At 43.9% G+C, this 24,155-nt stretch overlaps 1 protein-coding gene across 3 annotated transcripts in view; it reads left to right on the top strand.

Annotated features, from left to right (window-relative positions):
• The first annotated feature begins 5,605 nt into the window (after window positions 1-5,605).
• The window catches only part of FGR (FGR proto-oncogene, Src family tyrosine kinase), a 47,457-nt gene continuing 28,907 nt past the window's right edge, over window positions 5,606-24,155 (top strand). For 2 of the 3 annotated variants that reach the window (XM_083369951.1, XM_083369949.1), the window contains exon 1: window positions 5,606-5,823. The gene's annotated coding sequence lies outside the window, so the exon portion shown is untranslated. Of the gene's footprint in view, window positions 5,824-6,750; window positions 6,861-24,155 lie in introns of those variants that run through there. The other variant, XM_083369950.1, reaches the window with a different exon arrangement.

Genomic DNA, 24,155 nt, shown 5'->3' with positions numbered 1-24,155 from the left:
GCCTGCTATGATCTTGCATTAATGACAACTTTGAGAAAATTAACAGCTTTCATAGCAATGTCAAAGTTGTCACCTGGGTGGACAGCTAAAAGCTAATCTTAATACTGCACAGAATTCTCCCTAACAAATTTACAAAAAAATAAATAAATCCGTTAGCATATCTGCCTTCATACAGTACGCTGCAAACTAAATGGAGAAAATATAACCAGTTGTCATGATTGTATAGCATGACATGTCCAAATATTTTGTATTTTGCTTTCCGGTCTGATTTATAGACTGGAATATTCTGGACAGTATATGGCTCCCTCAGCCCTAGAATTGCACTGCCAAAATTCAGCAACCAAATGGCTGATTTTGGGACAAGAAAACTTTTGTCATTTTTAATAAGGGTGAAGATGTAAATGAGAAGAGCTTGGAATGCAAGCAATTTTTTTTAATCTTTAAAAAAAACCTTTAAAATGACAGGCTACAAATGACATGAAAAAAGATGTTATGCTGAACATGTAAAAGAAACTGGCTGATGTTTTCCTAGTTATAAGGAATGTACCAATAACAAACTAAGAGAGTGACCTGGGCAATTTTCCTGTATTGTATTTACAACAGAGGCTTGCTAAAGCTTTGAAGAATTTGGTGACATGAGACACAGAAAAACCAAAAAAGAAATCAAGTTCCAGGACATTATTTGAAGATACTAAAGATTCAAGATTGCTAGAAGTAAAAGGAATAAATATAAAGTTGGTTAATTTGATCAAGGCTAAAACAGAAATATTATTATCTCTGGTAACTCTTAATGGGTTTTTGCTGATCAGAACTGAACAGAGAGGCTTTAAGCATTTGTTTATAGTTAAGAGAAGAGACATTTACTGTACCCTGTTTTAGTTTATATTAGTTTTTTAAATTATAATCTTTAATACAATTACTGTTAAAAAAAAGGATTGCCATGATACGCTGACCCACAAACTCCCCTCTTACTGAGTGTTTATGGGAATCTGATCTATGTGTGGCAAAGATTCCATATCTCCAGCCTTCCATTTTCTCACAGAGGATCTTTAAAACAAGCTTTCAGGGCTGTAAGGAGGTATAGTATAGCATTGAACCTTGACATGATCAGACTCTTATATTTGGGTAGGCTTAAAACTAATGGGATACCATCTGCTGCAGCAAGGGAGCAGATGCAGTGTGGGTCATAATATTACAAAGCTGCTCAGGCTTTCTGACATTTTTCAGGTTCAGAAATGGAGAAAAGGTGGACAGATGAGTTAGAATGAACTACATTGCTGAAAGCAAGTTAGAGACAACTGTCTTAAGCAAGGTGAAAGCTGTTTGGGAAATTGCTGCTGAACAGGACTCCTGTTGCTTGCACAATGGTTCAGTCTCCACTAGTCTTTCTTAACCTGGGCAGCTTTAAGATGTGTGGACTTCAACTCCCAGAATTCCCCAGCCAGCATGCTCACTGAGGAATTCTGGGAATTGAAGTCCGCACATCTTAAAAGTTGCCCAGGTTGAGAAACACTGGCCTACACAAAAAGAGTTTGATAAATTTGCCTGCTTTGGGGAAAAAAAAAGACAGGACCAGGTTGATTCCCAAGAACTTTTTGTACCAGGGCAACCACAAGAGTGTGCATGAGTGTCAACAGTCACAAGGAGGCTGGTGTAATGTCACGGTTGAAACTCTATTCCTGGCTGGGGGAATTCCAGGAATTAAAGTCCACCCATCTTAAAGTTGCAAAGGTTGGGAACCACTGTCCTAAGCACATGCTTTCCAGACCCCCTGCAGAACTAAACACTAGGAGAAAGGACAACTCCACAATAGGGTTAGACAGTGCTTTTTTTGTAAAAGAAAAAGGTGCCGGAACTCACACATGTCATACAACCCGCCTTGCCTACCCTACAAGGTTCCATCCAAAAAAGGTGCCGGAACTCCGTTCTGAGCGTTCTATGAGAAAAAAAGCCCTGGGGTTATATATTGTGGTGAGTCATGTTTTATTTGGTTTATTTGAGCAATCCACAATGGGTTGAACAGTTAGAGGAAGAAATAGAAAAAATACATGGTGGAACAGTGTCTCCTGGAAAAGAGCAGAGCTAGTTGCTTGCTCTTGCTGCAGTAGGTAAAATCCAGCCCCCTCCCCCTTTTTTTAGCCTTCAGGAAAAGCCTTAAATCCTGGCTATGCCAGCTGGCATGTGGTCCTGAAGGAGCAGCTGTTGGCTGGAGGTGGTTTTGGGGCGCTAACAGGGAAGTAACCCCCCCACTTCTCCCTTCTAAACCTTTGCTTTTCAGTTTGTTTTAATTTGTTTTATTTTAATCTTTCATAATTTTGTTGAATGTGTGTTTATCTTGCTGTAAGAGTCACTTTAAACTGCAAGATGGACAGCAAGTAAGTCCGATAAATAAATAGTTAAAACATTGACTAAGAAGGCACTATATTCCATTAGCCTCACTCCTCATAGTCTTTTGCACTAATATACACCAGACCGATAAGACTATAAATTTGCTGCTTCAAGCAAAACCTGGGGGGGGGGGGAGAACCGTTTTTGTCCTGCCCTACAGTCATGAAGAGTAAAGTCTGCAGCTTCATACCATCCCAACTCAGCTCTCCTCTGGTTCCTTCCTCCTCATTCTTTTGTGAAACACTGATTTTTTTTCTCCCCTTTGTTCCTCCTCTAAATTCAGCAAAATGGTACATTTCCGTGTTGACGACTAGTACTGGAGCCAGGCAGCGTGGGAAAGCTCAGGTCCCCTTCTCCATGCTTGGATGAAGCAACAACTGTACTGTCACATGATGAGGTTATTGCTAGTTCAGTGAGTAAGGCCTGATTAAGCATATAATTATGGCAGACATGTCAAACACAAGGCCCGGGGGCCAGATCCGGCCCGCGAAGTGGTTTCATGCGGCCCGTGAAGCCATCCTGGAAACAGTGAGGGAACGGCCCCCACTGCCTTGGCACTTGCCCCGGTCCCATCTCCTTCTGCCAGAGACCCTCAGATCTGTCCCACTCCTGCCCAGGCCCCCATAGGCACCCTTGATGCCAATGATGTAGAGCTGGCCACGCCCACCCAGTAGCCATACACACTCTAGCCACGCCCACCCAGTAGGCCACGCCCACCCAGGCCATACCCACCGGCCCCCTGAGGGCAACTGCAATGCTGATGTGGCCCTCAATGAAATTGAGTTTGACACCCCTGAATTATGGGAACACTGGCTTTGAGTCTGATTTTCAGTGTCATTGGTATATAGGTAGCCCTATGACTGTTTGTTTAACGACTGCTCACAGTTACAACGGTGTTGAAAAAAGTTACGATTGGTCATTCCAGCATCCCTGTGGTCACATGATCAAAGTTCAGGCAGTTGACAACTGGGATGTATTTACAGCAGTTTTAGCATCCTGGGGTCATGTGATCAACAACTTGTGATCTTCCCAGGGGACTCCCAGCGGGAAGCCAGATTAGCATAACAATCATGGCAAAAAGGATGATAGAATCAAGGGCTACTCACTTAACAACTGCATTGCTTAGCCATGGAAGTTCTGGCCCCACTTGTGGTTATCAGTTGAGACCTATCTGTACACCAATTGCAGCGTTTTACATTTCAAGTATCTTGCATGTACCTGGCAGTACAATCTGATCTGTTGGCATGCAGAGTTCGTGAGAATTTTACTTCCAGCTCAGAAATCCATATCTTTTGGACACAAAGAATAAAAATGCTTGAAACAATTCCAAGTAACTTATTCATGCCTGAAAATCTTACTTATTTTGCAGAAAACAAACATTAATTCCAGTATTGACAGGCAACTTTTATTAACAAGGACAGAAAAGACTATTCATGACTGGCTTACTATTAAACTAATATATATTCAGTTTGGTGGAATCTCCCTTCAACTGAAGATAGTAAATCCTACTTGGAGAACTTATAAGTTTAAGGCAGTCTTGAGGATGCAACAAAATATGTTCCACCACCACAATGCCGAAAAGTTATAATCCAATGAATCTCTTCTAAAAGATCTGATGAGAATCAGCAACCAGTGGCTTCTGTTCCCATTTTCCAAGCCAATCATTTACCAGCCCAAAGTTCAGTGACACAATATTTTATGTTCCACTGCATGCTGAAAGGCCAGATTCAGTCACTGGCTTTGCCAGATAAGCTTAAAAAAAAACAATCAACCACTGCTCTGTCAGCTACACGATCCCAAACTAATCCATTTTTTGGATCTGCCGAATATGTACAACAATAAACTTCAGTGGTCTGGATCACTGGACCAACCAAAAATAGCCAAAGCCAGGTTAACATCCATCAAGTTGAAAGTGAATACATTGCAACAGATCTAGCTGACACTCAAGACGAGATTAGACCAGCTACAGCCCCACAATATTTTTATCCATAATTTACTCAACCCAATTTTTTGAGTTTGTATGACACACGGGACCATAAACCAAGTTTGGATGACACACGGAACCATAAACCAAGTCTGGGTGACACATGGAACCACAAACCAAGTTTGGATGGCTCACAGAACCATAAACCGAGTTAGAATGATACACAGAACCATTAACCGAGTTGGGATAATACATGGAACCATACATTAAACCACGCAGGTTTGGGTCCAGACATACTCCACTATGGTACAACGGCCTACCAGTGAACCAACCCGACATTACCACTCAGGATTGGGTGGCCAACCCACAAGCCAAGTCGGCAGGAATCTGCTTGACCCCCACCCTGACGTTTAACGCGGAGCAGAAGTAGCAGTTTCGGTTGATCCCGCGAAGGCCGTTCTGCAGACCTGGCTCTCATCTAGGGCAGCGTTTTCCAACCTTAGGAACTTGAAGATGCGTGGACTTCAACTCCCAGAATTCCCCAGCCAGCATAGCTGGCTGGGGAATTCTGGGAGTTGAAGTCCACGCATCTTCAAGTTCCTAAGGTTGGGAAACGCTGATCTAGGGAACCGACAGGGAGCGATGGCACAACAGAAGCCAAGCCACTTCCTTCTCCAAACTCGCCTGAAATGCCATTAAATATCCTTGTGAAGAAGTTTCTTCCAACCAACCCCCCGTCCCCGCTCCCAACACCGCCATCCCCGATTGGCTGTTCCTTTCCTCCTCCGGAGAGAGACCCGAGTGCCATCAATCGATGGGTGGGAGCCGGGCGCCGGGGAGGGGGGGGGTCCCTGTCTGCCAAGCGATCCTGGGCGGCGGGCTGGAAGGAGGAGATGCCGCCGAGCCATCCAACCGCGCGCGGGGGCGCGTTCTCGCCGCCCCAGCCTCGCAAGACGAGCGGCTCCGCTTAGAGCAGGGGTAGGCAACCTCGGCTCTTTTATGACTCATGGACTTCAACTCCCAGAATTCCTGAGCCAGCTGGCTCAGGAATTCTGGGAGTTGAAGTCCATGAGTCATAAAAGAGCCGAGGTTGCCTACCCCTGGCTTAGAGCGAAAGGGGAGGGCAGATGAAGGAAGGAAGGGTGGGGGGGGCGGAAAATAGAGGTTTTGCGTCCCTGCGAGCGAGCGCGCGCGCGCGCACACGTGTCCGTGTGTAATTGCTATTCCAGTAGACCAGCTGAAGGGTCAGCCAGGGAATCTTTATGCACTCCGGGCCGCGCATGCCCGCCCAAGAAGCGCTCGCCTCAGCCGGGCCAGCCCCACTTTCTTCGCTTGGCCGGCCTTGGCTCGAGAGGCAGGAGCTCCCAGCTCGGAGCTTTGAGACGCGGACGAGCCCTTCCAGCGCCGGGGAAAGAAAGTGGCGCAGCCACGGAGCCGCTCCGGTCGGGAGGCGAGCTTGCCTGCCAGCCAGCTAGCCTGCCAGCCAGCCAGCCGGCGTGAAGCGCTACAAGGTGAGAAGCTGCTGAGCAAACGGTCCCCGGCACGTGTCACGGAGGCGCCGGGCGTTTTCAGGCTGGCCTTGGAGTCCAGGGGTTTTTTCCGGAGGTGCCCGGCCATCGCCACCTCCCGCGCTTGGGAAGGCGCCGGGAAAGCCAAGGCCGCGGGACCGGAGTGGGGAGTGGGGAGGGAAAGGGTGTTGGGACCACGCGCGCCCGGCCGCCCACGGGGTGGTGGGTGGGTGGACGGACACCTCTGGAGGCGTTTGAGAACGGGCGGGATGCGCGGGAGTCGCTCTGGGGAGGGACGGAGGGGTGTCCCGGTACTGCCGGCAGCGAGGAGGAGATGGCCCGGTCCGGGTGGTAGGTTCCCGACGAGGGCATCCTGCGCAAAGCGGGTGGAGGCAGGCTTGGCCGGGACTGCGCTTCTGTCCCTCTTCCGGATTCTCTCTCAAGGTAATCTCGCTAAATCCCTTTCGCGCAGTCCGCAGCCAGCGCAGAACTGGACTCTCCGGAGCTGGTGGGCGGGCGGGCGGGCGGCTTGGGGAGGGGGGGGTCTGTGCGTGTCAGGCGCTGTTTCATTCGCAAACGCCTCCCCCCCCGTCCCCGTCTGCAATCCGGGAGCAAGGAACGTTACTTCTGTTCGACACCCCCCCCCGCGCCCCCTCTCCTAATCCGGAGTAGGCTTTCGCGCTGATCCCCGCGGGCTCTCCCCGGGAGGCTCTCCGCCTCCCCTCTTCCCCAGGAAGGCTGCGGTTGAAGTCGCCGCTCAACCGCCTGGACACCTGTGGCCGCTTCCCTTCCCCCTTTTGGGGGTGGGGTGGGGTGGGTGGGGTGGGGTTGCCCGCTCCGCCCACCCTCGCCCTTGGCTTCCTCCTGCCTTTGGCTTCCCCCCTCGCCTGCCTGCGCCCGCTCCTTTCCGCCGCCGGATCGCACAAGGCTTCTCAACCGAATCCAGTCGGCCGCGGGCGCCTCCCGTTCGCCCCCCCATTGATAGGCTCCTGGCTTAAGCCCCGCCCCCCTGCGCGCACGCTGGGTTGTAGGTAGGACGAGTAAGTAACCTTTGAGAAAGTTCGCCGCCGGCTGCCATCGCGAACGGCTGCTGAGTTTGGGTCTGTGTTTTTGCTTTTGCTTTTGCTTTGAATATATCGTGCGGAAATTGCTACCTGCAATCCTCAGGACAACGCGGACTTTATTTTATTTATTTATTTTATTTTTATTACATTTATATCCCGCCCTTCTCCGTTTTCCACCCTCTTATTTTCTCCGCCGGAGTTCACACGGCAGAATAAATCCTAGACTTCCCAACTACAACATCTATCTCCCTTCCTCGCGCAGCCCTTTTATGCGATCCAAGCTTAAAAATACTGAATTGGTTGAGGAAAACGGAACCCAATGAACACAACTAACAAACTCTACTTTGAGCTTCAGTTAGCCCTAACTTCCTTTTGACTGGGTGCACTGGTTTAAAAGCACCAGTTGCAGGTTATTCAGTAACCGTGATCAACCATTGTGGCTTAGAGCCATGCCTGAATTTAGCCATTTTTTTAAAAAAAATGTAACAGTATCGGGTTTTGCAACATGTGAGCTTGTAGCTCAGTTATGTTTATTCACTGCAACTGGAAATATTTCGGCTTTTATGTTTACTGTCTTCTAAGAAAAAGATTATTTTCTGCTCTGACGCTTGTCCATCGTTATTAGTATTAGCAGTAAGGATGCTTTTTTAATGTTAGCATTATTAGTATTACAGTATATTATTAAATGTCTGCTTTCCAGAAATGGGAGTTTTCCCTTCAGAGACTGACGGTTTTCTCTTAATTTCCAGCACTCGGGGATCAGGGAATTGGTTGGCTTCTGACGGAAATCCTGTTTTTCCAAGCTGGGGATTGCATTGTGTGAGGATGAGAGGACCAGGGGGGTGGAGAAAGACTGTTACTATGACTGTTCTTAAATGAGTTGTTTCCTCTCCAGCATTAAGCAGAAGTTAATTTTCCTTCCTCAGAGAGAACATTTCTCTGGCCCATAAGGAGTGTTCTCCTCACCCATTTTTTTTTAAAAAATGTTGATTTTAGACTAACAGCTTTAGGAGGAGGACCATAGGTAGCTAAGCGTTGGGGGTAGATGTTGTGAATGACAAAGGGTTTGGAATCGATTCCCAGCATTTCTGAGTAGAGCTGTATGAGTGTAAGAGATGAACAGCCTGAGCTGGAGCACGGGGTTAATTATGTCATCAGTTTAGAAACATTGTGTTCCCACAAGAGACCCACGTCCAGCCCCTCCCCATGAATTCTGTTGACCCTTATCTAATGCCAGTTTGGCTTGACCGGTAGTGCAAGTGGTCCTCGACTTAGCGACCACAACTGAGCCCAAAATTTCTGTTGTCAAGTAGGACAGTTAAGTGAATTTTGCACCATTTTACGACCTTTCTTGCCCCATTTGTTAAGTGAATCACTGCAATTGTTAAGTCGATGTAGATTTCCCTAACCAACTGTTTTTCCAGATGGGCTGCAAGGACACCTCCTAGAAGTCTAATTAGCAGGTTTTCCCATCTGGCGCTGCATTTTGAGGAAGAAATTCACATTATTTGTCAATCAGCCCATGCATTTTCCTCTAGCTAAGTTAATATCACTAAGATTTGCACTGATAAAATCTCGGCAGGTCATCTTCAGTTGTCTAGGACCAGCTGTTGTGCCAGTGTGGGATGAAACGATAGTTAAATAGAACTGCACATTAATCATCCAACTTTGGTTGATCAGCTAAGGATCTGAGAATTTAATGTTTTATTTGGTTCTGCTGAGATGTCTTTGATTCTCATGCATTATCATAGAAACAAAAGGAAATTCAGTATTAAAGAGGAATCTGTGAGAATGTGATTGTCCTCTTTATAAAGTTTTTAAGTTGCTTCATACTGGAACTTTAGCTACATTATAGTTCTTTAAAAAAGTAATTATGCCACAAAAATACAGTGAATTGCCATTTAGAAACTTGAAAGGTCAGGTTGAGGATGATGATTCTGGAGAAAATCTATGTGGTTGTTAAGAGTTAACACCAACTTGATCCCTAATCAATCAGTTGGGCAGTTGGTTATCATATTAAAGAAACCAATAGGTCATTGGAGCTAATTCATAAACTGGCATTTCTATGCAGACTCTCTAGCTTTGACCAAGCTTCATTCCTCCATGCTAACTGAGGAATTTGGGGAATTAAAGTCCACACATATTGAAGTTGCCAAAGTTGGGAAACCCTGATTTAAGTCTTGAAATTTATCGGGGTTTAGCAAAAAAAATTGTGTCTTCACCATACTGGGAACTGACTTCCATGTCAAGACTGTGTGCCTTAATAATAATTTGTGCATTAGTGATGCGTGTGTTAGAGAGATGATTTGAAAAGAGCTTAATACCTGTATTTGTAGAACATGGTTCATTCAGCTAAAATGGGACTGAGTTTTGCACTTCACATAATTGCCTTTGCATATTGTACAAACCAATCTATCCCATCAAGCTAAATATGGCTCAATTGTTTGGTCATCGTAAGTTACTGGAGCCCAAAATTCTGCCTTCTGGAGCATTATATGAACCAGACACTCTGTTTTATTGACTTTAGTGAATTGGCTACTTTGGTCCATTATACCCTTAAGGTTTCTTAAAACTGTCCTTGTGGATCTGCAAATCAAAAGGCAGGCTGTGGATTAGCTCATATCTTAAAAAGAGAGAGAGGCGAGATCAAATCTTTGGATTCCCAATTGTATATAAATAGCAATATCTGGGCAGCTTAAATGAAGAGCTTGATGTAATGGAACTACTGTGCTATTGTGTTTTGGATGTGAAAAGTCAATTCCCACCTCCAGACTCCATGGCCAAGCAGAACAGCTTTTATTAACGTCCTGGGTATGCTAAAGCACTAATTTGCCTGGGGAATGTTCATTACTGGCAAAGCCCCTCCCTCCTAGCAAATGTCTCTATTGAAACATATGTGGCTCTTCAAAAAATGCCTTGATGTGCATTCATCATGTACTTGGGGAGTCAGCAAGTACAAAATGTAGCATATGTAGCAGCCTCCGCAATCGGTCCTCACTCCCCACATCCGCACAAAGATAACTGTCTATTCAGAGTTTTCAGTGGGATCTGGAAAATTAGAACCTTGAATAGATTCATAAAAAATATTTTTTATCTATTTGGTAACTTTTCCAGTATGCAAAGGGTTTTGTCATCCTTGCACTCACTGAGACAGTACACGGGGATGTAACAAAGCTTTCCTTTTGTGACTGAGATGCTTTGTGTGCTTTGGAACAAAAGAACCCGTATTTAGGATAAAATTTTTTTTTGTATGAACAGGTTAGGGCCAGATTGTTAGAAATTCGGGTTTACAGCATTGACCAACATTTTTTTTTCATCTTTAGAAGCATCATAAGCCATTTCGTGGGGGAATTCTGGGAACTGAAGTCCACCCCCATCTCAAAGTTGTCAAACTTGAAAAACATTGATTTACAGGCAGTCCTCTATTTACAACTGCAACTGGGAGTGGAATTTTAGCCATAAGTTAAGGTACCCATGTGACTGGATCCGATTTTGTGGTTGTTAAGCAAATCGCACCATCATACGTCTGAATCATGTTAAGCAAATCATATGGTTGTATCTACTCAGAATCTACGCTCCCAAATGAGTAAGATGGGATGCTACAATCAGTTATAAATGTGAACTGTTGCCTTACACCCAGAATATGGCCATGTGACCATGATGTGTGTGTGTGTGTGTGTGTGTGTGTGTGTGTATGCAACATTTTACAATGGCCAGAAGTGCTGTAAAGCTATCTGAGGCTGTCGTAATTCTAACCAATTGTTTTATCAACCAGTCATAAGTTGAGATCTATTTATAGTTCAACCCTTTGCAATATGCAGGAAAACTATTTAAAGCATTCAGGAGAAATGGTTTCCCACCCACTTTTTAAAGCCTTCAAGAGATGCAGAAATCATAACCTCCACAGATAGATTTAATTACGGTATTTTGTTATGCCTTGCTTTGATTGTCTTTGGAGGTTCTCAGTCATCCACGTCATGACTGTCCCAAAGCTGCTTTCGAAAAGGCAACTGGACTTTGGGACCTTGCTTTGATTGACATCTAATCTAGCCTGCCACTTAGTGAAATAAATCCAGTGCCAGCTATAGGCAATCATCCATCTTCTGCTAGGAAAACTTCATGGACAGAGAGCACCCGCTGTTTCAAAGCTGCATTTACACTTAGCTACAAGGTCACTTGCATGGATCTGGCACGGTAGGATGGGTGAACCCAACCACTGTAGATTATGATTAAAGGTTTGTTTTTTTCTATAAGCCCCATCTACCTATGGGGTAGATACCTATTGCAATGTATGGCAGTGAAAGTTGGACCATAAAAAAGGCTGAGCGCCAAAGAATTGAGGCCTTTGAACTGTGGTGCTGGAGAAGACTCCTGCGAGTCCCTTGGACTGCAAGGCGATCAAACCAGTCAGTCCTAGAGGAGATCAACCCTGACTGCTCTTTAGAAGGCCAGATCCTGAAGCTAAAACTCAAATACTTTGGCCACCTAATGAGAAGGAAGGACTCACTGGAGAAGAGCCTAATGCTGGGAAAGATTGAGGGCAATAGAAGAAGGGGACGACAGAGAATGAGGTGGCTGGATGGAGTCACTGAAGCAGTCAGCGTGAGCTTAAATGGATTCCAGAAGATGGTAGAGGACAGGAAGGCCTGGAGGAACGTTGTCCATAGTGTCGTGATGGGTCGGACACGACTTCGCAACTAACAACAACAACAACAACCTATGGGGGAAATGTTGGAGGCATGTTAATGACTCCTCCTCCTCTGAATATTAGCTGGCCTCCCATCACCACTATTTCTACCCCAGCATTGGCCAGTTCCATTAAACTTTTGTTTCTTGAGTTCCTTCATAACCCTCACCTCTCAGAATAACCCAGTTGGAAGGGACCTTGGAGGTCTTCTAGTCCCACCCCCTGCTCAAGCAGGAAACCCTATACCAGTGATGGCGAACCTTTTAGAGACCAAGTGCCCAAACTGCAACCCAAAACCCACTTATGTATCATCGGGTGCTGGGTGGGCATGGCCCATTGGGTGAGCGTGGCCCACTGGGTGGGCGTGGCTGCAGTGGTAATGGCAGACTGGGTGGGACTAAAAAGTTCAATCAATTCCAACTTTGCGAGAACTTTTTTTCCCCCGCACAAAGTTGAAATTGATTGATTCTTTTTCTTTTGTACACAGTGGTGGAGGCCTAAAGCAAAAAGGTTTTATAAAACCCAGCTGAAGGCCTAGGACTGGGGTGACAGCGTGCATGCCCACAGAGAGGGCTCTGTGTGCCATCTGTGGCACCCGTGCCATAGGTTCGCCACCATGGCCCTTATACCATTTCAGACCAATGGTTGTCCAGTCTCTTCTTAAAAACCTCCAGTGTTGGAGCAAACACAACTTCTGGAGACAACTCATCCCACTGATTAAATGTTCTCGCCGTCAAGAAATTTCTCCTTAGCTTTTTTTTAATCCCATTTATATCCCGCCCTTCTCCGAAGACTCAGGGCAGCTTACAATCTAAAGCACAAATCAATGTGCTTAGCAATAGCCTTATTAGGGCTTTCAGGGGCCCCCCAGTGGCATTTTTACAAAGTCAGCTTAATTGCCCCCAACAATCTGGGTCCTCATTTTACCTACCTGGGAAGGATGGAAGGCTGAGTCAACCTTGAGCCTGGTGGGACTCGAACCTGCACTAATTGCAGGCAGCTGGTGTTACTTAAGGAGGCGTTAGCCCACTGCTCCACCAAGGCTCTAGGTTGGTTCTCTCCTTGACTAGTTTCCATCTGCTTCTCCATCTCCCACCTCTGTTTTTGAAATCTGCTTGTTTCCAAGCTTCTGCTAAGGTAGAAGAAAACGGAGAAGATCTCTACTACTTCATTTGGGGGGTGGGGGGAAGGTGGGGGTGGGTGTATTTTGCAGAATTCCTTATTAGCAATTCTCCAAAATGGAGTCATTGAGAATCTGCCCTGAAAACCCCCAGGTTTATCAACAGGGTTTGTTTTGCTTATTTGCAACTTTTACTTTACTTTGTGACTTTCAATTGGTTTCTTCCTCTTTCTCTTAAGAGAGGTGGTTGTCCTGCAGTTTCACTCACTACAGTCTAAATATAGTCTTAGCAAGTTCAATAGAGAGGGCTGGATCTACAGTACCTAAATCTTCACTGCTTGTTTTTGTGTCCTGATATTTCCCCATTTTCAACTTATTTTTGTATATTAACCTTGAATCCAGAAACTTTCCCATATTGCATTATTATCTCCGTCAGTTCCACAACAGAATTTTCTGGCTGGGTCACCGTAACAACCAGATTGTCTGCAAATGCCCTCAATCTATAATCCTGATCTCTTATTTGAATTCCCTTGATTTTTTTCCGAATTCCCTATTTTAATCAATAATATCTCCAATGTTAAAACAAATAATAAAGGGGATAACGGACACCCTTGCCTTGTGCCCTTTTCAATATTGCATACTTCGGTCAAACTGTTACCGTATTTACTATTATACGGGCTGTTTGCTTTTGATATAATGCCCTAATTGGTTGTAAAAATTTATCCCCAAAATTCATTTTATCTAATACTTTCATCAAAAATATTTTCAACTTATTTTTGATTGGGAATTCTAAAATGGGGAATGGGATATGGGGTAGACAAACATTACTGCATCGTCGCTAGCATGGTAGACATCACATCAAAATGTGACAAGGTAATCAAAGTTCATGTAAGCTTGTGTACTGGGATTACTGATCATACCAAACCATGGGTCATTTGATGATGGCTTGCTGATTATTGTAAACCACATACCATGATTTACCATTGATAATAGCTGGAATCATTACAGTATGTACATCAAGAGCAAACACTCTGCAAACAAAACCATGAAGTTTGGGAAGTGATTGCACATCACCGGTTTTCCCCTTCTTGCTTGCATAAACCTATTGTTTGACAAGGTGATTGACACATATCCTGTTCTGAGTGTTGCCATTATTAGAACAGAGGCAGAAGATGACCAGTTTCCCACCCCCACTAGTTCTTAGGTTGATAAGTGAATGAAGCAATAAGAAATTTTGAGAAAAACTCATTGAAGAATTCCGGTGTCCTGGCTTTTATGTTGATAAGAGAAGATCAACAATTGTGTTTGAATTGCTTGATATACAATCTCCAGCTTCCTTGGATATCCACACTTCTGTTTCTCCTATATATTTTTTATATTTTGGAATTTCTGCCAGGGAAAGGATGAAGTGCTAGTGGATGCTCTCTCCCTCTCTCTCTCTGTCTCTCTCTCTCTCTCTCTCTCTCTCTCCATCAAATAACTCTTCTACGGTAATTTGGGGTTCTCCGAAGTTTGTTTTGAGATGCTAATAGTATAGAAGTGAGGTTTTGTTATGATTCCTCTTTGGACCAGCCCTGATCTTGCAATGTATAACTTGCACAGTTCTGTTTTTCTTATGTGTTGACCATATCTGGACATAATCTCAAAAGTGTGAAAGGCATTTTGGTCTCCAGCATCCTGATCCTAAGGCTTCTCTCCTCATTCTATGATGGAAACCCTCCTAGTATGCGCTGGACCACAGGTCATCCTAGTCAGAGAGCTGCTGAAATGAGATTTCCCAGAATGCCCCTTTCTCTCTTCCAATTTCCCCTGGTCCTCCAGTTGACTTCAGCTACCAACTGCTGTACAGTCCCTCTGAGAATGCTGGGCTGTTTTCAACCCCATCCCTGTCCTCCCCCTGCCTTGCCCTCCCTCTTGCTTTGCTTCCTCCTTGTAGTTGCAGTGAAATGGACCGGAATCTGGTGGCTTCCTGTCTCCATCCTGTTTCCCTCCAACAAACGCCCTTTACTCTCCTGCATGCTTCCTCCCTGCCCTGTTCCTTACTCAGACCCTCGCCTGCTCTTAATACCTTGCTGCTGCTTGCCCTTCCATTTTCGGGGACACTTTGCAAATGTACCGCTCTCTCTTCTCTATGCAGCACGAGTTCTAAGATTCAATGCAAATATGACTTCATAGGAAATATTGTGTTTTCACGCTTGGAGAAGATCAATGTTTTGAAAGGTGCTGGAATTAGCAGCGGAGACTCCTTTATTATGGATTACTTTAAGGGGTGTGTGTATCTCTTACCAATGTATTTTAAGTGCCGTTCTAATTTTCCCACCATCCTTTGTATAATACTGTATAGGTAGTCCTCGACTTAAAACTATTTGTTTAGTGGCTATTAGAAGTTATAGCGGCACTGGAAAAAGTGACTTAGGATCGGTTTTCACACATACTTACAGCACAATTACAGCCACACGATCAAAATTAGGCTGCTTGGCAACTGGTGTGTGTCTATGACAATTGCACTGTCCTGTGGCCATATGATCACCATGTGTAACTTTCCCAGCTGGCTTCCAACAGGCAAAGTCAATGGGGGAAGCCAGATAAATTTAAGGACTGTGTGATTCACTTAGCAACTGCAGTGATCCATTTAACAGCTGTGCCAAAAAAGGTCACCACTTGGAGCAAAACTCACTTGACAACTGTCTTGATTAACAATGGAAATTTGGGGCTCAAATGGAGTTGTAATTTGAGGACTACAGGTATATAGTATCAGTTCAGTGTTGAGAAACACACAGTAGGTGGCCTAAGATTGCAATTGTAATTTTTAATGTGATTTAATATTGGTCTGTTGAGCAATTCTATTTACTATTTGCTATTATTAAATGTGAAGAAAAAATTATATCAAAGGTAATTTCTCTCCTAGCCTCACACTTTATTGTTTGAAATATGTCTAGCATCCCACTCTGAAGCCAGCAACAGTCAACAACCTTCAGTCTGGAACAGTTGCACTCCAGGTCCTGCCCCAGAACTGTATGCTCCAGCTACCACCACTTGTTTTTCACTACCTCTTACCAATCAGTCACACGGAACAAGGGTGGGGATGAAGGAGGAAAATGCAGAACTTCTTAACTTTAGGTGCTCAGCTGTTTAATATTAAGAGAACAAAGTTGACATGACAGCTGCTTTTGGCTAGAGCCCAACATTTGAAAGATTTCTGTATTTGGGGGGCTGTCCAGGAGATTGGCTGAGGCCATGCAGAATAACAGGATAGCAGAGTTGGAAGGGACCTTGGAGGCCTTCTAGTCCAACCTCTTGCTCAGGTAGGAAACCCTATACCAGTAATGGCAAACCTTTTAGAGACCGAGTGCCCAAACTGCAACCCAAAACCCACTTATGTACCATAGGGTGCCGGGTGGGTGTGGCCCATTGGGTGGGCATGGCCCATTGGGTGGGCGTGGCTGCAGTGGTAACAGCAGACTGGGTGGGACTAAAAAATTCAATCAATCAATTCCAACTTTGTGAGATCTTTTTTTTCCCCCGCGAGAACTTGAAATTAATTGATTCTCTTTTTTTGCACATGGCGGCAGAGGCCTAAAGTGAAAAGGTTTTATAAAACCCAGCTGAAGGCCTAGGACTGGGGCAACTGTGCACGTGCCCACAGAGAGGGCTCTGTGTGCCACCTGTGGCACGCGTGCCATAGGTTCGCCACCAAGCCCCTATACCATTTTAGACAAATGGCTGTCCAGTCTTTTCTTAAAAACTTCCAGTGTTGGAGCTTTCACAACTTCTGGAGGTGAATGGTTCTATGGGTTAGTTTGTTGAATAAGCTATAAGGAAAAGTGGGACCTCTCACTTCATCATGCTTGCCATCTGTATCTTTTATCTTTTATTGTGATTTATTTGCTTGATTGTTGTGAGCCATCCAAAGTCATGGAGAGTTGGCCGGGTGTCATGATGGGAATGACCTTGGGAGAAGGGGAGGAGCCAAAGTTAGGAGAAGGGGTCGGACAGGAGCTAGCGTAGCCCACAAGAGGAATGTGGGCATGGCACACATCTTGTAAGAGACCCTCCCTAGTGTCTTGAGATGCAAAGAGGATGGGGGAAAAATGGACTTTCAGACTTGCAAGTACAATATCAACCTTGTGAGTTAGTGCATACAGGAAGCTCAGCCAGATGAATTCATTCAACTTTATCGTAAAGCTGCATTAACAGAATCTTGCAAGTCTGAAGATACATTTCTCCTGCACTGCCTTTTTACCCCAAGAAACTATAAATAATCCCTTCTGAGACATTTACCACATCCCTATTCTTTCTGTGGACTAAGCAGCCTCTTGTCTGATGTTCCTCTGGCTGTAGTCTTCCCCCTCTTTCCTAAGGCCATCCTTATATGTCTTACAGCAGCCTACAAGTTAGCATCATCAACACCACCACCATCATCTCAATTCTAAGCTTTTGGAATTCCAGAATTCCCTCCTGACCTTTTTGGGAGAGGGGGTCCATTGATTGTCTCTTAGCTCTGATTCTCACACTTGGCAAGACCTGCTGAATCCCAGCATCGTCTGCTTAGTGTCTGCTTAGCTGGCCCTCGTAGAGACCATCTGCCTCCCTGGGTAGGTTGTGGTCTTCGTGCCAGGAACTTTGGCTGTTGGAGGGGCTCAGAGGCTGCCTTGTTAATCTCAAGAAGGCCACGTTCTCTGCAGCCTGCTAGCTTTACATTCTGTATGATGCATGAGACCTCAGCTCTTTTCCCCAATAAATCTATAAAATCTACTTGGATTGAAATGCAGTGTTCTATTTCTTATCTTGCCTTAAAACATCCATACATGCAAATGGCTTACAGAGAGTCCAAAAAAAAAAAAAAAGGGGGGGGGGTGTTTTGTGAAGATGCCGGCCAGGAGCCACAGATACCAAACATCCAACGTGCTGTATTTATGCCAATGCTTTTAAGCTCTTTCTCTCCAAGCACCCAACAATAAACTCTCATCTAGAAACCTGGGGCAAATGTAACAGTTTAAAGTCTGATACCACTAAATTCAGCTCATCTGTTCTGGGAATTAGTTCTCGTGTTTTTTGTTCAACTATAAAGGATTCTTTGTGAAATGCGGATATTGCGTATGAATCATCCTAAACCCGTTTACTTTGGGCTGGAATCCGAAGGATTGCCATACAGTTGTGCTGTGTTGATGGGGGTTTTTTGTTGTTTTTTTAGATTACTTTTATCGTGCCTTTATTATTTTATAAATAACTCAAGGCAGCGAACATAACTAATACTCCTTTTCCCTCCAGTTTTCCCCACCACAACAACCTTGTGAGGTGGGTTGGGCTGAGAGAGAGTGACTGGACCAAACTCACCCAATTGGCTGGACTGCAAAGTAAATGTCTCCTTCCATTTACTCCTTGGCAGCTATTTGGCATTTAGGACATGCTACATGTGAGTTAGGAGTTGGAAAACAGACTTCAAACCGAGTTATTCCTGACAGGCAACCATTACAGCCTCTATGATATATATATATATATATATATATATATATATATATATATATATATATATATATATATATGTGTGTGTGTGTGTGTGTGTGTGTGTGTGTGTGTGTGTGTGTGTGTGTGTATGGTTTTCTGAGGTTTTCGCGGGTGTTTGTATGTGGATCTTTTCTCCTTCAGGTCTGCTTCATTGTGTCCATGTAGCTTTCTTGCTGTGAATAAGGAAGATGCTTGTCACTACATTTAGTAACCATGATAAACCTGAGCTGTGCAAACAGACTAAACAGAGTTTGCAATTCATCATTTGAAAAATGGATTTAATCTTTCAGGCCTGCTAAGTTTCCTCCATTTTTTTAAAAAAAACATTGTGAAGCTTTATTCTGTGAAGCAGGGAGCCTGTTCGAAAGGACAGCTGTGGCTATCAAACTTTGAGAAAATAATTTCCCGCAAACCACTGCTTGCCGTTGACTGCTGTGAACCTCATTTCATGTACATCTGTGTACGTGATGCTAAAAGGAAGCAAGGTCCATCTAGTTCGTACCAAGACATAAATAATCTTCAGGGACCCACAAGGCTTTCATTTTGAAAGCAGGGGACAGCTATTTATGACCAATCTGATGAAACCATGAGAGGGAAGCCATTATTTATCTCTATCACGATCTATTGCTGGTCCCTTTCAAGGCATCCTTCGTGTTTTCGAAAAGCATCTGGTTGGTGGACAGGAAGTCATCTTGGAAAAGCAGGCCTTGTTCTGTGCTGCCAATGACACATGCAGCCAGCTTCTGCTATCAACTCAAGATATTTGCTGCAGTCATAAATCCTTAACTGAAGCAACGCGGAAGCACGTTGCAGACTTAAAACGTCCTGCTGCAAGTGCATGGAAAATGAAGGTAGGAGAGAGGCTTCTCCAAAGGAACCCAGAGAGAAATAAATCACAGAGAATTTGCAGAGAATTAAAACTAGTCAGTCTACAGCAATGGTTCTCAACCTCGGCAAGTTTAAAAAGCAAGAACTTCAGTTGCTGGCTGGGGAGTTTTGGAGGTTGAAGTCCGCACTGCTTAAAGTTGCTAAGGTTGAGAAATGCTGATCTACAGTTCAATAGGTAATTCAACCCAGCTCATTGGTGGAGTGTTTAGGAAAGGAGGTGGAATGTTATTCACCGCAAAGAGCTGGTCAAGCAGTCATCCCTGACTATTGTACCAGCTTGACTAATTTGCTGAATCGAGCTTCTTTCTTTTTTCTTCAAAAGGACACCTTGACAGTCTTTGTTCTATGCTTTGTAATTTGAAAGGTGTGTTTGGCCTTAGGACCTTGCCTAACTCAGGTTCTGGATCAGTTGACTCAGCCTGTATCTGGATCTCCTTGGGTGATTTTCCCGTCAGTATACTATCTTTCACAACTAACAGAGTAACAGTGTAACAGTTGGAAGCGACCTTGGAGGTCATCTAGTCCAACCCCTGCTCTGGCAGAAAACCCTGTACCATTTCAGACATCTTCTCGCATCTCAAGCTGAGATTCAGGCTAGAATGACCAGGTTTGTGAGCCTTTTTTTTAAAGCACAAAGTACAAATCATAGTGGTAGCAAATAAAGGACATAAATAAAAATAAATTTTGAAAAATAAATTATTAGCATCCCTTCATCTGCTATTTCTTTGTTTTTTTCCTGATCTTTTTATAATTTTTTATGGTTTTAATGGTATTGATTGATTGTTTAGCTTTGTTGCCTGTCTCCCAGGGTCACGTGTATGGTGAGAAGAGTGACTAAAACTTGGCAACTGGATTTCTTTCTGGTTTAGGTGTCAGTCAGTCATTTGAATAGACTAGACTAGACAAGACTAGACTAGACTGGAATGGAATGGAATGGAATGGAATGGAATGGAATGGAATGGAATGGAACAGAATTTTTTATTGGCCATGTGTGGCCAATGAATTTGTCTCCAGTGCATAAGCTTTCAGTGTACATACAAGCAACAAGTGATAAATCATGATCATAATAATCAAAAAATACATTAATCATAAATCATAAGATACAACACTTAGTGATAGTCATATCTTGCCTTTATTATTTTTACAAGTAACTCAAGGCAGCGAACATATCCAACACACCTTCCTCCTCCTATTTTCCCCACAACAACAACAACAATCCTGTGAGGTGGGTTGGTCTGAGAGTGAGTGACTGGCCCAAGGTCACCCAGTTGACTTTCATGGCTAAGGAGGGACTTAAACTCACAGTCTCCCATTTTCTAGCCTGGTGCCTTAACCCCTAGACCAGGGGTAGGCAAACTCGGCTCTTTTATGACTCATGGACATCAACTCCCTGAGCTATGCTGGCTCAGGAATTCTGGGAGTTGAAGTCCATGAGTCATAAAAGAGCCGAGGTTGCCTACCCCTGCCCTAGACCAAACTGACTGTATGGATACAAATATAGCTTCCTATATTTGTTAGTGTGGTCTTTTCCTAACAGCTTTACTGTAAACAAGGTCTTTTCCTAGATAACTGAAAAATGTACATGAGGCTGATTTTGAAACCGTCTCCTCAATCTTAATCAGGCTCTGGACAGACCATTACAATTGGCTAGGGTTGCACATCACAAAGTTATAATATAGTTGTTTACTTTGAGAGTTGCATGATCTGTGGGCACAGCCTTTGGTGGTTTGTAACTCATGTTTTATGATTTAATGCAGTGTCCAGAACCAGTTTCTTATGGCTTAGGCAACAAATCCTGATTGAATTGGCCACAGTCCTTGTGTCGACTTTATTATGCATATTTCATTTTGAAATAAATCCTGCTATGTTGAATTGTAGTTAATTCATGGATGGGAGAACCTTGAGTCTTAAGGAGCCAATGAATTACAATTCCCAGCAGCACCAACCAGCATATGGAATTCTAGAACTTGTATGCAACATCTAGACCAGGGGTAGGCAACCTTGGCTCTTTTATGACTCATGGACTTCAACTCCCTGAGCTATGCTGGCTCAGGAATTTTGGGAGTTGAAGTCCACGAGTCACTTTCTGCCATTAGAGTGGTATCATCTGCATATCTTAGGTTGTTGATGTTTCTTCCAGCAATCTTAATTCCAACTTTTGATTCATCTAGCCCTGCCTTTCTCATGATGTGCTCTGCATATAAGTTAAATAGGCAAGGCGACAGTATACAGCCTTGCCGGACTCCTTTCCCAATTTTGAACCAATCAGTGGTTCCGTGTCCAGTTCTCACTGTTGCTTCTTGGCCCGCATATAGATTTCTCAAGAGACAAATAAGATGGTCTGGTATGCCCATCTCTTTAAGGACTTGCCAGAGTTTGTTATGATCCACACGATCAAAGGCTTTAGCATAGTCAATGAAGCAGAAGTAGATGTTTTTCTGGAACTCTCTAGCTTTCTCCATGATCCAGCGTATGTTAGCAATTTGATCTGTAGTTCCTCTGCCTCTTCGAAATCCTGCCTGTACTTCTGGTAGTTCTCGATCTACATACTGCTGGAGTCTAGCTTGTAGAATTTTAAGCGTAACTTTACTAGCATGAGAAATGAGTGCAATGGTGCGATAGTTTGAACATTCTTTGGCACTGCCTTTCTTTGGAATTGGAATGTAAACAGATCTTTTCCAATCCTGTGGCCACTGTTGAGTTTTCCAAATTTGCTGACAAATTGAGTGTAGCACTTTTACTGCATCGTCTTTTAAGATTTTGAATAGCTCAGCTGGAATACTGTCACCTCCACTAGCTTTGTTGTTGCTCAGCTTTTCTAAGGCCCACTTCACTTCACATTCTAGGATGTCTGGCTCGAGGTCAGTGACCACCTCATTGTGATTGTCAGGGACGTTAAGCTCATTCTTGTATAGTTCTTCTGTGTAATTTTGCCACCTCTTCTTAATCTCTTCTGTCTCTGTTAGGTCTCTGCCATTTTGGTCCTTTATCATGCCCATTTTTGCATGAAACGTTCCTTTCATCTCTCCAATTTTCTTGAAAAGATCTCTGGTCCTCCCTATTCTATTGTTTTCTTCTATTTCTTTTCATTGTTCATTTAAGAAGGCATTCTTATCTCTTCTAGCTATTCTTTGGAATTCTGCATTTAATTGGGCATATCTTTCTTTTTCTCCCTTGCCTTTCGCTTCCCTCCTTTCCTCAGCTATTTGCAAAGCTTCCTCAGACAGCCATTTTGCTTTCTTGCATTTCTTTTTCTCTGGGATGGTTTTGGTTGCTACCTGTCCTACAATGTTGCGAACCTCTGTCCATAGTTCTTCAGGCACTCTGTCTATCAGATCTAATTCCTTAAATCTATTTGTCACCTCTACTGTATATTCAACAGGGATATGGTTTAATTCATACCTGACTGGCCTAGTGCTTTTCCCTACTTTCTTCAGTTTAAGCCTAAACTTTGCAACAAGAAGCTCATGGTCTGAGCCACAGTCAGCTCCTGGTCTTGTTTTTACTGACTGTATAGAGCTTCTCCATCTTTGGCTGCAGAGCATATAGTCAATCTGATTTCTGTGTTGACCGTCTGGTGATGTCCATGTGTAAAGCCGTCTCTTGGGTTGTTGGAAAAGAGTGTTTGCTATGACCATTGTATTCTCTTGACAAAATTCTATCAGCCTGTGCCCTGCTTCATTTTGTACTCCAAGGCCAAACTTGCCTGTTATTCCAGTTATCTTTTGGCTTCCTACTTTAGCATTCCAATCCCCCATGATGATAAGGACATCATTTTTGGGTGTTAGTTCTATAGGGTGCTGTAGGGCTTCATAGAACCGGTCAATTTCATCCTCTTCAGCACCGGTGCGGTTGGGGCATAGACTTGGACTACTGTGATATTGAATGGTTTGCCTTGGATTCGAACTGAGATCATTCTGTCATTTTGAGGATTGTATCCCAGTATTGCTTTTCCTATTTTTTTATTGACTATGAAGGCTACTCCATTTCTTCTGAGGGATTCTTGCCCGCAGTAGTATACCTGATGGTCATCTGAATTAAATTCACCCATTCCTGTCCATTTTAGTTCGCTGATACCTAAGATGTCAATGTTTAGTCTTGTCATCTCTTGTTTGACCACGTCCAGCTTTCCTTGATTCATGGATCTTACATTCCAGGTTCCTATGGAGAAAAAATCTTTACAGCATCGGACTTTCCTTTCACCACCAGACACATCCACAGCTGAGCGTCCTTTCGGCTTTGGCCCAGTCGCTTCATTCTTTCTGGCGCTACTAGTACTAGCCCTCTGCTCTTCCCCAGTAGCATATTGGACGCCTTCCGACCTGAGGGGCTCATCTTCCAGCGTCATATCGTTTTGCCTTTTGGTACTGTCCATAGGGTTTTCATGGCAAAGATACTAGAGTGGGTTGCCATTTCCTTCTCCAGTGGATCACGTTTTGTCAGAACTCTCTGCTATGACCTGTCCGTCTTGGGTGGCCCTGCACGGCATAGCTCATAGCTTCATTGAATTACGCAAGCCCCTTCGCCACGACAAGTTGGATCTTACCATGGATTATTGAATAAATTACAGTGACTGAGTTCATAGAAGCTGCTAAGCTAGAATCAGACAGTCCAATTTACAGCTGATATGTGTGAACTTACCCATAGGTTGGCCAATATGGTGTTTACCAGATAAATGTTATAATAATTTATGGCATCTGCCTTTGTTTTCTTCTTATGTAGAAGGTTGTGGAAAGATTTTTGAGGATGCTTCCTCCCCCCTTTAACAATTAGTATGCAATAATTGTTCTTCAGATTTTCACGCTTCTTCATGGCCACCAAGAGATAATCAAATTCTCAAATTTGATCAAATCAAACCTCAGCAGTAATTAGGCAAATGCTTGAAAGAAATGCAAAACAGGTTCTATAGACGGTGACTTTCATAACATTTTCTCCTCAGTCAGTGTAGTTAAGAGAGTCATACAGGTAGTCCTCGACTTACGACCACAACTGAGCCCAAAATTTCTGTGGCTAAGCGAGACAGTTGTTAAGTGAATTTTGCCCCATTCTATGACCTTTCTTACCACAG

This window comes from Vipera ursinii, assembly GCF_947247035.1.
Source record: "Vipera ursinii genome assembly, chromosome: 9".
Taxonomy (NCBI): domain Eukaryota; kingdom Metazoa; phylum Chordata; class Lepidosauria; order Squamata; family Viperidae; genus Vipera; species Vipera ursinii.
The sequence above is the reverse complement of the archived record's forward strand: the minus strand, read 5'-3'. Positions and strand labels throughout refer to the sequence as shown.